At 38.0% G+C, this 16,111-nt stretch overlaps 1 pseudogene; it reads left to right on the top strand.

Annotated features, from left to right (window-relative positions):
- The first annotated feature begins 4,111 nt into the window (after nt 1–4,111).
- Nucleotides 4,112–5,579, top strand: LOC142443486 (ubiquitin-conjugating enzyme E2 variant 1-like; annotated as a pseudogene).
- The last annotated feature ends 10,532 nt before the right edge of the window (nt 5,580–16,111 follow it).

Genomic DNA, 16,111 nt, shown 5'->3' with positions numbered 1-16,111 from the left:
TATTACTCGATAGCACAATTAAAAAATTTCTTTTGTAAGCCCATAACTAATCCAGTCTTAACTTTTATATGTGGCTTCAATGTAAGTGATTCTTCTACCTCAGCCTCTTCCATCTTTGTGCATGGCACCATCATCTCTCCCTTGGGCTATGTCACAAGTCTCCTAACTTGTCTCTCTGCCCACTTCTCAATGCCTTACAGTGCATCCTCATAAAATCAGCCAGAATCGATTTTAAGCATGTAAATCAGATTACAGTCTTCACAATGGTTTCACCACATGCAGGAAAAAATGCCACCTCCTTTAGCCATCCCATGAAGCTCTGCATGATCTAACTCTGCCTCCTTTTTTGTCTTTATTACATTCTCTCTGCTCACACTGATCCCCATGCTGGTGCTGGAACCTTTCGCTTGTTATGACATGGCTTTTGCTTTTGTTGTTTCTCTGCCTGGAACACTCCTCCAACCAGGTCATCTCACAGTTAATTCTTCCATCTCATTCAGTTTCCCACTGAGATGTCACTTCCTAAGACATCGCAACTCTTAAGTCCTTGACTAGGGTGCTTATGATATGAAGTAACTACTTTTTTTCACGTGGCTGTTGCTTATAGTTGCTGACTCCTGACAACCTTCTTTAGACAGACGGAAGCATCGCTCATTTCTGTGTCATCTCTAGGAATGTTAATAGGCTTGATCCCGTGGTGAAGGCTATTTGGTCCAATCATCTCATGGAGAGTTTCCCTCATGGCTCCTGGCCCCCCAGTCTATGGGATCTTCTTCTCTAGCAATTCATTTTCCTAACGATGCACCAGAAGTCAAGGGGTTAAAGTATTGCCATCATCAGTTCTAAAGATCATTCTCTTGGTATACATTTCTTCTTCAACCAACTGTCAATTCTTTAGGAAGCCTATAGTGTACTAATATTCTTCTCTAACACCGCAATTCAAATACATCAATTTTTTTATTATTTCTTTGTTACCATGTATTTTGTTGTTCATTATCATCTCATTAACAACAAAATAAAATAATAAAGTATTCATTGACTATTTTTCCCATAATGATTGTTTCTCACTAAAATGTAAGCTTCCTGAGGGCAAGGATTTTCCTGGCATGTAGTAGTAACTGGGTGAATATGTATTTGATAAGTTTATGTCTGCATGCAAGAATAGATGACAGAGTCAAAATTCTTTCTGGAATAAATTTAATAGGTAAGGTCATCTGGTTCAGGACTTTGTATCAAAATTTATTTGATCAAAATATGTTTGAGAGCCAGCTTCCATGAGAAGCTAGAAGTCTCTAGTCTATGTTTTATGCATCACATCAAAATCTTGAAATTATCAGAAGTTCACTATCCTCTGCCTGATGAACCACCCTTCACAGTGTAGGCTAAAGTATGCAGGACCTGTGCCATTGATTTCCAAGTAACAATTCATCATTGTTTTTCATTCTGACTTTTATTTGTGCCTTATTAGTTTCAGCATGTTTGGAGGTCCTCACTATGAATCACTGTGTTTACAGATTATAAAGTATAATGTTTCACCATTGGTTATAATTTTCTTTAAATTATGCTGCCTAGACAAATTTCTCCAGACATGAAATTTAAAGTTCTTATTCTTCCTATTTGTAATTTTGGCATAAACCTCAGAGAAGATGTATTTGAGTTCAAATACTCTCAAAATGAGCCTTTACAAATCTAAGTGTTGCACATCAGTTATCATCATCTTACCTTAAATTTTTGTTTGTCCAAATGGATGTTAGAAGACTGCTTCATACATCAACATAGACATCTTTCTTACTTTTTATGCTTTTCAATGTTTTGGCTAATGATGTTATTTCATACGCTACATTTAATGTATCAATCAACATTCAAATTTATAACATTAAAAGAAAGTGTTATTAATTTTTCAGAGTAAATTAGGATTATTTATTTTTATACCCACAGAAGTCTTCAATTTTTTTTCGCTGAAGTTGCTGAGGATTAAGAAAGATGATGACACATTTTGGAAGCCTTATTGCTGCAAATGAAAGCACGTTGCAACCTTCTGCCAAACCATCAACTTTCCACCACTTTCATAAAAAACTATTTTCACAATATTATAGTCCCACTTGTATCAACCTGTTCCAGAGATTCATTTGAAGGTTACATGCATACTAAATATATGTCAGTTCTCTGAATAATGTGATCTGTAGTAAACAAACAAACAGACAGACAGACAGACAAAAAGCATTGTAGATGTTCAGTAGCACTGAAATCTGGCCAGAGCAAGCCTCTTCTGCAATTCTTTTTTATGCTCAGTGTCCGGAAACAATGCTTTTGGAGCATATACACAAGAATATGAATGGATCTAGGAGAGCATTCTAAAGCCAACTGGAACATTGTATTTGGGTCCTTCCATCCCTTACAACACCAACCTCAATTTAGATGGGTCCTTGAAGCTGGATTCCCCCGTCGCCGCCCTCCCCCGTCCCGCCCCCGTCGCCCCGCAGTCCTTTCTACATTGCTGCTTTAAGTAACTAATAAAGATGCCATCTGAATAACATAGTAAAGTAAGCTTTTGTAACCAATGTGGATCATGGTATTTAGACTACCATTGGTCATAAGGTAGGAGCTTTGCAGCTAATTTTTCCCATATCCAATGAATAGTCTGTGACAAAATTCAGTGCTGGGTTGTCCTGGTAAAGTAATAAATTGAATGAATGACTAACATGAACTTATAATGCATGTTTTAATTACTACTAAGATTTTCTTGCATGGGTTGAAGAATAGGAAATATTGAAGTGCATATTCAATATCTAGTAATTAATAATATATAGCACTTGGCTACTGTCAACAAACTAGGAAAATGCATATTTTATAATTTAGTTAATAAATAAGTTAACGTCATGTATAGATTTCTTTTCTTTAAAAACTAGAAAAATCCACCTAGATATTTATTTCAATGCATTTAGCCACTTTTTAGACAGTCATGGTAACAGGTAATATCTGGCATAAGGATTGCCTAATAGACTCTAAGAAGGAAGACTGAAGAAGAATCTCTACATTGAGTGATAATTCTGGTGAAAAATATCTATAGTACCATGAGAACAAAAAAAACACAAACAAATCTGTCTTGGAAGATATACAGTCAGAATACAACTTAGAGGCAAGGAGGGTGAGACTGTCCTATTAGACACAGCATGTGTGTTGTCAATAGATAATTCTACCATACACAGAAATCATAGAAATAGGAATCTGACCCTAACACAGAAAATGTAATTGCAAAAATGACAATAAAGAACAAAGTCTGACCAGACTGAATATTTGGGTGGTCGATAACATGTGACACTTGTTGGTGGTGTTAGGAGAATATTTGGGTGGTTGGTGACATGTGACACTTTGTGGTGTGTTAGGTGAATATTTGGGTGGTTGGTGACATGTGACACTTGGTGGTGGTGGTAGGTGAATATTTGGGTGGTTGGTGACATGTGACACTTGGGGGTGGTGGTAGGAGAATATTTGGGTGGTCGGTGACATGTGACACTTGGGGGTGGTGTTAGGTGTACTGAGTAGGTTCGGACCCCTAGCAACCTTAGGCACAATGGAAGGAAACACCGTGGGGTCTCCCGCCATTCTCGCAGTCATTTCCAGGCTTGAGCTCATTGCTGTAGCCCAAGTGCCCGTCATCTCCTTGAAGGCCTTCCTCCTTTGCACTGGCTACCACCCTGCCAAGCATGCTGTCCTTCTTCAGGGACTGGTCTCTCCTGACAACACGTCCACATGTCAATAGTATGTAAGATGAAGCCTTGCCATCCTTGCCTCTGAGGTGTGTTCTGGCCATACATTTTCCAAATGCAATGGTTACATTAGGAAGAGGTTGAACTTTGAAACTGAATAAATGATTAGAGCACTGACAAGATTGAAAAGTTGAGAAAGACCAGAAAGTAGAGGCTAGAAGAAAGAAAGCGGTCAGCTTTAGACATATTGAAGCAGAGGGATTCAAATGGATAGCGGAATTCTGGTCTCTTGGTTCCAAGTTGTCTTATGTATTTTTAGGTATAAAGGTTATGAGGAGGATAGTGTGGTTTGTTTGTTTAGGGGAATTAAAACTATCGGGAAATGAGAAAGAGAAAAAAGTATGGCAGTCTCCACAGGCTCCAGAGTGAAATTTCCTTGAAATTTCCAACTATTAGAAGAATTCAGAGAAGGCCATAAAGGAGTAGGAGATGGCACTGTTAATTGGAGCCTAGAAGAGGATGAGAGATGACACTTACAAGATAGTCAGGGATGATAACTGGGCCTCCAAGAACAAGTTCTGAAAACAGCCTTAAATTGATGATACATAGCCTTAAATAGAATGTGGACCTGAATGCCCAGAAGCACCCCCTTTGTAAGATTTGTAAAAAATTAATATAAATTGTGTGTTAGTCTGGGTAAATTAGAGAAGCAAATCCATAGAAACTCATATATACATAAGAGAGAGTTTTATATAAAGGGTAAGTGTACATTAAGAAAGGATCCCAACCCAGTGCTGTCCAAGCCCATAAATCCAACATTAGCCCATATGGCCAACACCAATCTACAAAATCCTCCTCCATCTCATAAAACACATACAATGATGCTGACCGCAGGAGGAAAGCTGAATCAGTGAGCTTGTAAGCATCTCAATGCTGGCAGGGGTCTCCACACGGCTGCTCCAGCACCCAGGGCGGCATTGGGGTAGGTCCATGTGGCTTCTCCTCAGGGATGTCTTGCAGGAAGTCAGCCTTGCCAGCTGAAGCAGGGAACTGGTTAACGCAGCTACACCTTGGTCCGACCATCAGAGAGCCAGAGACCTGAGAACTAGAAAGGCGGGGCTCACTGAGCCATTTATCTCTCAACACTTCAGTTAATCCCACATGTGTTTATCAGCCAGGTTGGCACAATAAACCTTAACTATCTCAGTCTATAAGAACAAGGTTTGTGTACAAGAGCAATTGAATATTGAGAAAATGTCCCAGCCCAGTCCAGATCAAGTCCATAAGTCTGATATTAACCCTATGTCCAATATCAATTTATAAATTCCTCTTCAGATGCACAAAACACACGCAATGATGCCCAAAGCAAGAGGATCACAGGCCAGTGCATTGGAAATCTTGTGCATCAGTGGCGTTGTAAGCATCTCAGCATGTGGATTCTCTGGCTCTAGAAGTCTAGTTGCATCAGGGTAGGTCCATGTGGCTTCTTCAGCTCCCAGGGAGTAGTGCTATGTGTCTTGTCACTAGAGTGTCTTCGCCTCCAAGGAGAAAATCCCAGAGTTCCCAGAATTCTCAGGAGAAGGCCATGCCCACACAGAGGCCTCATTGGCTGTGACCTGATTGACAGACAAGACCCTACCCCTTCATTCTTAATCCTCTTAAGTCCCAAATTGATTCCAGATGATGTAACTACCACAAATGGAGTTCGTAGTTGTAATGGCGTGGTGGACTTAAGAACCATAACAGTGCTAGAAAAATGGCATCATTTTGACAGCATCCAAGTTGTTCCATGAAATTTCAACACTAATGATGACTCAAGAAAATATGAGACTCCCTCAACTGCTTGAGGGACAATGGTATAGCAATTAATCGCAACGAAAAACCACAGGCCCTCCGTCTCCCCATTTGGTTTAAGCAGTCTTCATTTTCCACAGTAGTACATTTTTTAATCTACATCTTCTAGACTTCAAAGTACTGCCAAGGAAGCTCTCATTCAAAGGCAAGTTCTCATAAGATACTGTACATGATACTAATTTTTTTGTCCATTTGAAATATACAAGTTGTGCTGTAACAAACCACCCTGTCAAGAATAACCACTATCAACAAGCCTTCAAGAAGTCTACTGAAATTGATCCTCATTGTACCTGGGGAGGCATATCTAACTAAACTGTGAAAAGACACATCACATAATCACCTTGCTGTTGAGTACATGGCCTGGGGTCTCTGCCTTCTCTTCCCTGCCTCCTGACCTCATCCCCAACCACACTCCAACTGCCCTCCAGTGTGCGATGTCTTCTTAGACCAGATGTGAAGATTTCGGCTCACCACCTATGGGACCCCTGCTGGGTGTGTGAGTTGACCACATCTGAAATGATGTTCCCCCGATTCCAAGTCATCCAACCACTCTCCTCCACTACCACACTTGGTTGAGGCATAGCTTGTACCCTGCTTCATACCCCTCTGAAATTGGCCTTTGGTGAGGATTTCAAGACTTGCCCCTATCTTCCCTCCCTTCCCCTGATCGAGGGATGCTCTTTTCATTACTCCTCAAGGCACTCCCTGCACCATCAACCCCAAGCCACTCCTTGATGGTTTGGATCAGAAACCATCAGATAAGGTTGAATAGAGCCTTTGATCCCTCTCCCTGAGCTTAACACCACATTGATTTCCTTCCCACCAACCTGGAACACGATTATGGGGTCCTTGGCCATGCCACCCTGTGTTGTCTTCCTTAGCTGCGTGCTGCTTTAGCCCGGGCTGTGGTGGGGCAGAACACTCGCTAGGGTTTCGCAGGCCTGCTAGCTCTCTAAAGCCTTGGTGGTTTCACTCAAAGAATGGCCACAGGAGACCCTGGTGAGCGCACATGTACCATCGATATGTCTTCTTTTCCTGTAATTGCTTTGCTTTTAAGAATAGAAGACATCTTAAAGAAAACCAAAACCAGGCCAATCTTTAGTAAACACATATCTGATTTTCTCTTGAAAAAGTGAAAATTAATTGTAGTCATTGGCAAGAAATAGGAGTGAAGAACCAATAATTACAAAATGGAAAAGCATAGATATCACAGATGTGGTTGGGGAAGGACAATGGGATTGGTAGGAAGTTTTGGTAACTGACATTAGTAAATATATTTTTCTAAAAAATGTTTTCAGCATAAGACATGCTACTTTTCACATTTTATAAGCAATAGTATACCCCGTGACCAAGATGCCTGGTATGAGAATCTTCCAGAAAGTGTTTCTGAGGGACTAGAAAATAACTGAATTCTAGATATAATTTAAACATTCATTTGATAAACCCTATTCTTTAAGATAATTTATAATTTTTAATGTAGCAACCTAAAACAATGTTTCAAATATAGTTGGCATGCAAGCTATTTGTCAGGATAGAAGGAACTAGAAAGGCTAAAAGAAATGAAGGGAGTGACAACTTCAAACGATTCTTTATTCAGCATGCTGCCACTTATTGGTCCAGTCATAAGGATTTTTCTTTACATTGGGGTGTAAACCATATTGAAGGCTATAGTCTTTGATTTTTATCCATAAGTGCTTGCTGCAAGTTCTGTTAACTTTCAGCAAGTAAGGCTATGATATCTTTGCAGGTTATTAACAAATGTTGCCCAATTTTGATGCTCTTTATACAGTCTAGCTTCTTGGATGATTTGATCCTGATTAGATTGAATAAATACGAGGTGAGGATACACGCCTGATGCACATCATCCTTGATTTTAACCATCCAGTTTCCCCTTTTCTGTTTGAACCACTGCTCTTAATATGTCTACAGGTTACACAGGAGGACAATGAAAAGTTTTGGAATTCCTACTTATGATACATACTATTTAATTCATTTGCACATTAAATAAAACATAGAGAAACATCTTGCTGCTATTTTCTGCTTTCGGTCAAGATTCATCTGACAACCACAAGAACATCCCTCATTCTCTGTCTGACTTCCATTCATTAGGTTTACAGTGTCTGATAATGTTTTGAAACTGCATTTATCATGATACAGGAAGAAAGGGTTGAATTTGTTAAGAATCTTGTGTTGCTTGGATCCACAATCATGGTTCATGGAAACACCAGTCAAGAGATCAAAAGACAAGTTGCATTAGGTAAGTCTGATGCACAACACCACATTAGAGAATTGAAAAACAAGGTTGTTACTTTGAGGACTAAGGTGCATCTGACCCAGCCATGGTATTTTCCATTGCTTCATATACATGTGACATTTGGACACTGAGTAAGAAAGACGGAAAAGAAATCGATGCATTTGAATTGCAGTGCTACAGAGGAATATTGAAAGGACCACAGACTGCTGAAATGACAAACAAAACTGTCTTGGAAGAAGTAGATCCAGAGTCCTCCTTAGAGGCAAGGATGCCAAAGCTTTGTTTTCCAGACTTTGGGCATGTTGCGAGGAGAGCCCAGTCCCTGGAGAAGGACAGCATGCTTGGTAAAATGGGGGAATGCCCTGAAGGAGATGGACTGACACTGAGAGTGCAACAATAGATTCAGGAATTAAAACAATTGTGAGGATGGTGCAGGGCAGGGAAATGTTTTGCTCTGTTAGACACAGGGTTGCACTGAGTCAGAGATGACTCAGTGGCACCTGACAACAACAGCATTTGGCTCGAATTTATGGCAGTTCCCTGTTGGTGTGCAGCTTTACCATTCTGACTTGTCTCAGAATCCAACTTAACTTGTTTGTGATGTCAGTGATAACTTCCACATTCTCTTGGATTGATTTTCTATGAAATGGACAAAAACATTAATGTCTTCAGTCAGTTGGCTAGACAATTCTTTTCCAGATTTCTTCCTTTAAAAATGTGTGTGAAATTCCAGTGTTGCATCTGTTTTTGAAACATTTCCAATGCTTTGAGGCTTACTTTTCACCAATATCTCCAATATAGCTGGGTCTTCTTTCTTCGGTATCATTGTTCTTGATCATAGGTTACCTCCAGAACTAATTCCCTTGGTTGGTGTCCTGGTAGCACAGTAGCTCTATGTTGGGCTGTTAACTCAAAGTCAGCCACTAGAAACCACCAGCCACTCCCCAGGAGAAAGCGGAGGCCTTTGACTTGTGTGAAGAGTTTGTCTGGAAATCTCACAGGGGCAGTTCCCCTCTGGGCTGTCAGGTCACCAAGAGTCAGCATCAGCTCAGCCACACTGAGACTTCCCTTTGGCATGTGATTCCTTCCATCTTCTTTTTAGAATGTGAAATGTTCTACTTCATTTTTTCAAAAACACATTTTATTATGAATTAGGTAGAAGGTTAGATTTTAGATTATAATATTTTGCACTTAATAATTAAACTAGTTGTTATGCCTCCCAATGACTTGCTCTGCTCCCTCTTTTATTTTACCCATATCCCTTTTGTAGCATATTACCTTCCCCTTTAACCAAGTAACCCCACTCCACCCCGGTAACCATCGTGTGTTTTTGGTATGAAAACCTTTATTGTGATTCTTTAAATAAAAATCATACAGCACTTGTCCTTTTTGTACTGGATTCACTCCCTCAGGAGGATGTCCTCTCCATCCATCCGTTTCATGCTCACAGTTTTATCCTTGCTTTTCAATGATGCCTAGTATTAAAAGCATCCATTGTGTGAAGGTACCAGCATTCACTTATGCGGTTCTTTACGGAGGGGCAGTATTGCAACCTGAGGCTTTTTCATCAGTTCTTTCACTTTGAGAAACGTCTAGAATGTGCTTTCATGTTGCGTGCTGTCTCATGATAATGCTTCACATTGCCGTCTCAAGCTCTCCTTGGAAACCGTTTGCATTTTTGCTTCACCATTCCCTCCTTTGGCTCTATCTATCTACATTGAAGAGCAAATTTTAGACTCTTTTATCATTAATCTTGGTCTTTTCTTTCTTTCCTGCCTTTTAAATGGCTTTTTGATGTTTTCATAGATGATGCCCTTGCAGATGCATCGTGGAACAACAAACTGACAGGTGAGCCATGGTAAAACAATGACAATAGTATTTTATTACATGCATTCATACAAATATATGACATTTTCTCTAACATCTAACTTTATTAGCAATAAATATATAAGGGCATGAGTAGTAGTTTCTTACATTTTAAAATATGAATTAAAGAGCTAAATTAAATGAAATAATAGAGTGGATGCTTTTTCCACTTAAAAACTTGTATCTGTTATTTTGGGTGTAAATGCTGTTGTGCCCATTTCCATGTATTCCATGATCAACTCACGTGGCACCAGGAAAAACTCTTACAAGGACTTTCAAAGCACGATGCGTGGAGGCAAAGCGCACCTTCATCCAGTTTATATCAAAGGTATCAAAGACTTGTTTTTGCCATCACTAATGTGAAGCAGCTGTTGCATAAGAAAAACACATTTACAAGTGCCCTCCCAAAATAGTTAAATATAATTAGGTGTGGGTTGCTTATTGTAGATGAAAGTAGTGGGATTGGGGTCAGTATTGGAAGGGCAAGTTCAGTGTAAATGCTGAATTCACACAGTTCACATTGTGAAGGCTCACTGGGCAGGAAAACCAACCCAAATTAAACATTGTGAGACATGTTTGTTCCATCCCACCTGGCTTGTTCTATTTATGTCATTAATTTGTTCCGAGCTTGTCTCTTGAGTCTGGTGGGGATAATCACAGTGTTCTATTTTTATTCTGAAATATTCTTGGAACATTTCCTGAATCCATGTTCAAATAAGGCCCAGTCCTATTGAAGATCTTCAAACATCATCTTGTTATTCTGTAGTTTTGTTATTCGGTGACTGCAGGCAGGGTGGTGGTGGTAGAGGATATATTTCTATGCTTTATGGCTGTGATTTTTTTCCAGTTCTGAGTAATAAGTATTTGTAACACTGTGGCTCCATTAGTGTTCCGTTTAGACATGTTGTCTTCTTTGGAAGCTTCTAATGACTTATCTAACTTGTTCTGTCAGTACATATAAATAGACAAATTAGTTTTCATCAATAATGTTTTCATAAATTGGAATAATTAATCCTCAAGGAATCCTAAGCTGCATCAGATATTCAAATGGGAGCACATTTAAACCCGAATTTAAGTAAATTGATAGTTTCTCTCTACTAGTTTATAATACATCCTGAAGTATCCTTGATTTTTCTTTTATAGTCAGTTATAAAATAGTTGATCTTAGTTAGAGCTAAGAGACGATACAAATTCAACACTCATTATGCAACAATTTCACAATTAGATCCGGAATCATTGCAGTTAAATTGACTTTTGTTTTGGTTTCTCTACCAGAAATTAGATGGAAGAATGTGATATATTATCCCTTAACATTTCAACCCAAACCCAGGAGCATAAACCTCTAAATTGTTAAGCTAATTTCAAAACATAGCCATGCTCATATTTTTCTTGTTTAAAGGAAATCCACCTGAAAAAAGAGAGATTGTTTATATGAGGGATGCGATTGCAAAGTTAATGAAACACCAGACGCATTCTGTCATTTTGCAATAATGTGACCTTCTTCAGGTACATTGATAGTTATTGTCCATTAGCAACGGAGAGAGGAAGTCCTAAGCAGTGGAGCATATCTGGAAAAGAACCAGAACATTTAACCAAAATCTCCAAACAGTGGAAAGAAAGCAAATGCACAATTGTGAATCTAGGCAGCGTCAAAGGAATTTCACCAAAGGGATCAGTAAAGCAGCAAAGAGTTCAGAAATGTTTCACCCCAAAGGAATAACATTTATCAAGGCAATTTGCAAGGATAATTCTGTCACTGCTGCTTCTGTGAGCAAAGGATAAGGAATGAGGTCGCAACATTTGCCACTGAATTTGAAGCAGTTTTCAAAACGAGGGCAGTAATGCCATCTCTGTTCCACTTGCCCGGGTAAGTGAAAGGGCGAGCCTTGCATGGGTTAAAGACACCATCTCTGTAAACGCTGATTTTGAGAAGAAAAAAGCAACAGCATGTGATTTAAATACATTATGAAACCCCACCTTCTACATGTGACGGTATAATTTGGATCCCCCAAACTGGAATATAGATATGTTATTAAATCAACATGCAATTTAATAGCATCAGTTATTTTTAGAAATTTATTGAAATATTTTAATAATCATTTTATTTTTCCTATTGAAATAACAATAGAACCAGAAAATTAAAAAATATTTTGTTATTTTTTATTATTTGGGATGAATACATCATTCCAAAATTAAATTATGTCCAGCAAAATTGTACATTTGCTACCACAATCTGTTTCCAAACATTCTTTTTCTATATGGACCCCCTGACATCATCACCCCTTCACCATCCCACCACCTCTGTGGACCCCTTTCCCCCAAACCCAACCGTGTTCTGGTTATATGGGGAACGTTAAAGAATTTATCAACCTTTTCTAAAATATTTAATTTGTAATTGATGTTTTATTGGGTAATTTTGAGGTGTGGAGAAAAGATCACCACATGAATTTCATAATGATACAAAAGCTGAAGTCTTATTAGTCAGGATAGAGGTGCAGCTAGTGAAATCGTGGCTGAAACTTGTTTCTATAAATTCTGGTTATTTAATCCAGGTGGATATGCTCTTAGAACCATCTTGGCCCCACTAATATTGGTTTATCCTTGCCTTCATCAACACCTTATTTTATATGCACACACAGGATGGTTACCATAGTACTGGGTATTCCTGCGTTCTCCAGCAGACAGGTGGAAGGGGAAACCAGCTGCGTATGGGATACATTGTCTTCCAGGCTGTGATTTGAGGCTGAATATTCACCTCCTCTGAGAATCCTTTGGCAAAACTTCAGACCACATCTAACTACAAGCATTTTTGTGAAAAGAGAGGCTTTGTTTGGGATTGGTATGCCACCCACCAACACTGAGGGATTCTGTTACTAATTATTTTAAGGAAAGTATGTGTCAAGGGAGACCCAGTGGTTTGTTCTGTTGTTCACAGCGTCGTTCTGGGTCGGAAACAACTTGATGGCATCTAACTACATCAAGAACAACAGAATATATTATGGGACACTGTGCAGTATTTGCACATGCATAGATCATCTTATACTCTTCAGAAACTACAACAGACAATTTTCATCAACTCTTCACAAATAAGCTACAGTTTAAAATTATTTAACAGTGAAAGTAAAGGCTAAATCCGACTAGATGTTCTGCATAAGATTATAAAAAATGAGTTTCACATAATAATATGAAAATGCATACAGGATCAGTCCCCCCCCCCCAAAAAAAAAAAAAAAACCTGGTCAAAATTGGCTTAGTCACTTTATCCACTAAATGGCAGTGGGTTTGACTTGGGGTTTGATTACATGATGGAATGAAATTAACCACTATCTAAGGTTGATTGGCTGGCAGAGGTGTGTGAGTGCATGAAGAATCTATAATTCATTGTATGATGTATCATATTTCTATATTTTAATCATCTAATATTTTCTTTTAATATCATAAATGTGACAAATTTTCTATGATTACTATTAGCATTGCCTGTTATTCCAAATAAACATTTGAGAAAGTCCATGGAAATTAGTAATTTATTTTCAAATCAGTCAGTTTGTCAGCAGTAATTTTGAGTAACTTTGATTGTTTATAGAGTTGGAAAAATATCCAAAAGTATGAGTGAAAATTTTCTTGACTTCAACAAGCTTGAAAGTTGATAGTCTCAAGGAGGGAAGAAGAGTCAACACACACATCTTATAAACACACACAATTGTGCGTGTATATAAATTTTCCCTACCATCAGAAAGCACTCTCCAACTTTCATCTAGTTAGCTTTCATACAAAATGATCCCAATGGTTAAGTAAGGCAATTTACAAAATTGATATTTTAAATCATGAAATAAATTCCATGGTAATAGTATAGTCCTTGGAGTGTGAGATATATAAAAAAATAACTATGGACTATTTTGCAATTGAACTTCCCTTTGGTGGAATAGAAACATTAGTTGTCACTAAATTAATCTCTTCAGGCAATTGGGGAAATTTTGATAAATGTACAATGAAAAGTCCTGTGTCTTTGGGGTATAAAACTTGGTTTTGAATCCTGCTTTTACCACTTAATAAAAAAAATTTTTTTAATCACCAAAAACTTTTTTATTGTGATTTGGGTGAAAGTTTACCAAGAAAGTTAGATTTCAATTCCACAATTGATGTGCATTTTCGCAGCATTGATGGCAATACCCTCCGTATAACACTCTGCTCCCCACATCCGCCTCAGGTCCCTGCTCTCCATTCCTTCCTCCTCGAGAGCTCTGACTGGTGTGGGGACACGTGCTGCTTCTTTTGGACTCATATGCGGGGTTATTCTGAGCAGCACGTTTCTCCCTGGTGTTATGGTTCACTCCGTATTTGCTGGCCCTGAACTAAGGCCACACCTGTCTGAACCACAGTGCATTCCTAGGAAACACAAATATAATCAGGATGTGGGCATTTCTATGAGATGAGGGTAGTGAATGTACAAATGTGCTTGGCACAATTGATGGATGTATGGATTGTGATAAGAGTTGTATGAGCCCCTAATAAAATGATTAAAAATAAATTTTAAAAAACCAACAGAGTAAATAAAGGAATTGTATGGTACAAAAAAAAAATACCAAATTGATGCAGTGCTTTTGAGCTTATAGGCGCCTACTGCTTTCTTTTCTTTCTTCTCCCCCTCCCTCCTCCTAACTCTCCTCTCTCACTCTTCATTTTGGGTTCTTTTGTTTCTTCTCCACCACAGTAAATTCCTGGTAAATAAGCTACGTGTGAACTGCCATACACCCACTGAATTTTACCTACTAGAAACATTTATAGCATTACTTTTTAAAATTTTGTGGAATGAAGGAAAATCTAATGAATGTTTAAATAACAAGACTATTAACATATTGTGACTTCGCTTATTTTGGAAAATATTTTGATTAAGAAGACTTAAAATGCAAATAAAGTGAGATCAAGGGCAGCATGTGAAAGTGAGGAGGCTTTCTTGAGGTTCCAAAAGGGCATCTGGGCGTGATTGTTTCTGCTTCCTCGACCTGAACCATTTACCAACATTGTTTACCATTTCTGTGTTTGCTTTTGGAGATCCAAGCTCATCATCAGCTCAATCCTTACAACACTTAGGATAAATAGATAAATATCATAAATAGGTTAAATAGCTTAGTAATCCACTTGGTGTATATAAAAGCCTAATGGAAAAAATAACTCTCTGTATAGTTTAACAGTTTATTATATACATTATTTAGAAAACATTTTTTATTGGAATGTGCAAGTGTAGAGTAAACATCAAAAATATTTTAATAAGATTATATCACCTCTGTCACATGTCTGGTATATCACAGGATATCCAAGCTCTTTTATTATACATGACTTCATATTAAATATAATTTTTCCTAAGTATATTGAAATAACTAATAGTAAAATCTACAAAAATTAAAAACCAAAGAAGAGGCGGTATAAAGATTTATCTAAGCTTTAGAAAAAGAATATTTTGCTCCCTTAGAATCAACCATATGATTGAATATTCTTTTTATTTAAATAAAAATCTATTACAGGGCTTATAGATTCAATTCACCACTCTATCTGAGAATTAACTATGATTTTATATTTTAAGTAAGATCTAGAAGTAGATGGGAAATGGAAAATGATCATTGGTAGTGTAGGTGAAGAGTGAGCACCGAAACTAGCCAATTCACTGACCTCTTACCAAACATCCCAAGAGAGGAAGTACTAGGAGAGATTAGGGGAAATATAGCTAAGAAAGACAGCATAAGAAGAGAATAGGATAAAAGTGGAACATATGAAAAAGAAATCATAAAAACATAACACTGATTAAGTTCCTGTCATATAGCAACTCATAGTTCAACAGGGGAGTAGACATATATACAAAAAATTATAAGAAGAAAGTTTCACTTAAGAAGAATACCCAACATCATTACACATCAAGGATGTTGAAATTAAAACCACGATGAGGTCCCATTACAACCACGCAAGAAGGCTAAAATGAGCAGGACTGGCCATCCGGTATTAGCATGCATAGAGGGCAAGGGGGCTCTCAAGCTTTTGTATTAGGACTGTGAAGTACTACAATCATTGACAAAACCTGGCAGACTCTCATTTTCTTAAAAAATGACAACAACTAAACCAAACAGGTTCATCTATTCTATAACCCAAGAATTCCACTTCTAGGTATTTATCCAAAAGACATGTGCATATATGTCTCCTAAAACATATGTAGAGGTATAGCCACATTAGCTTTATTCATATAGCTGAAAGCAATGTAAACTATGCATCTATCAATTGTATAGCAAATAATAGGTAACATTATGAAAAATTATGATCTATTGATACCATGAAATATAATCAATGACAAAAAGGAGCGACTGTGATGCTGACAACAACAAGGACGGATCTCAAAAGGCATGATACCTGATTTGAGAAGAACCTCCACACAGTGGTG

The sequence above is a fragment of the Tenrec ecaudatus genome, chromosome 3, assembly GCF_050624435.1.
Source record: "Tenrec ecaudatus isolate mTenEca1 chromosome 3, mTenEca1.hap1, whole genome shotgun sequence".
Lineage (NCBI taxonomy): Eukaryota > Metazoa > Chordata > Mammalia > Afrosoricida > Tenrecidae > Tenrec > Tenrec ecaudatus.
This window is presented reverse-complemented; position numbering and strand designations above follow the sequence as displayed.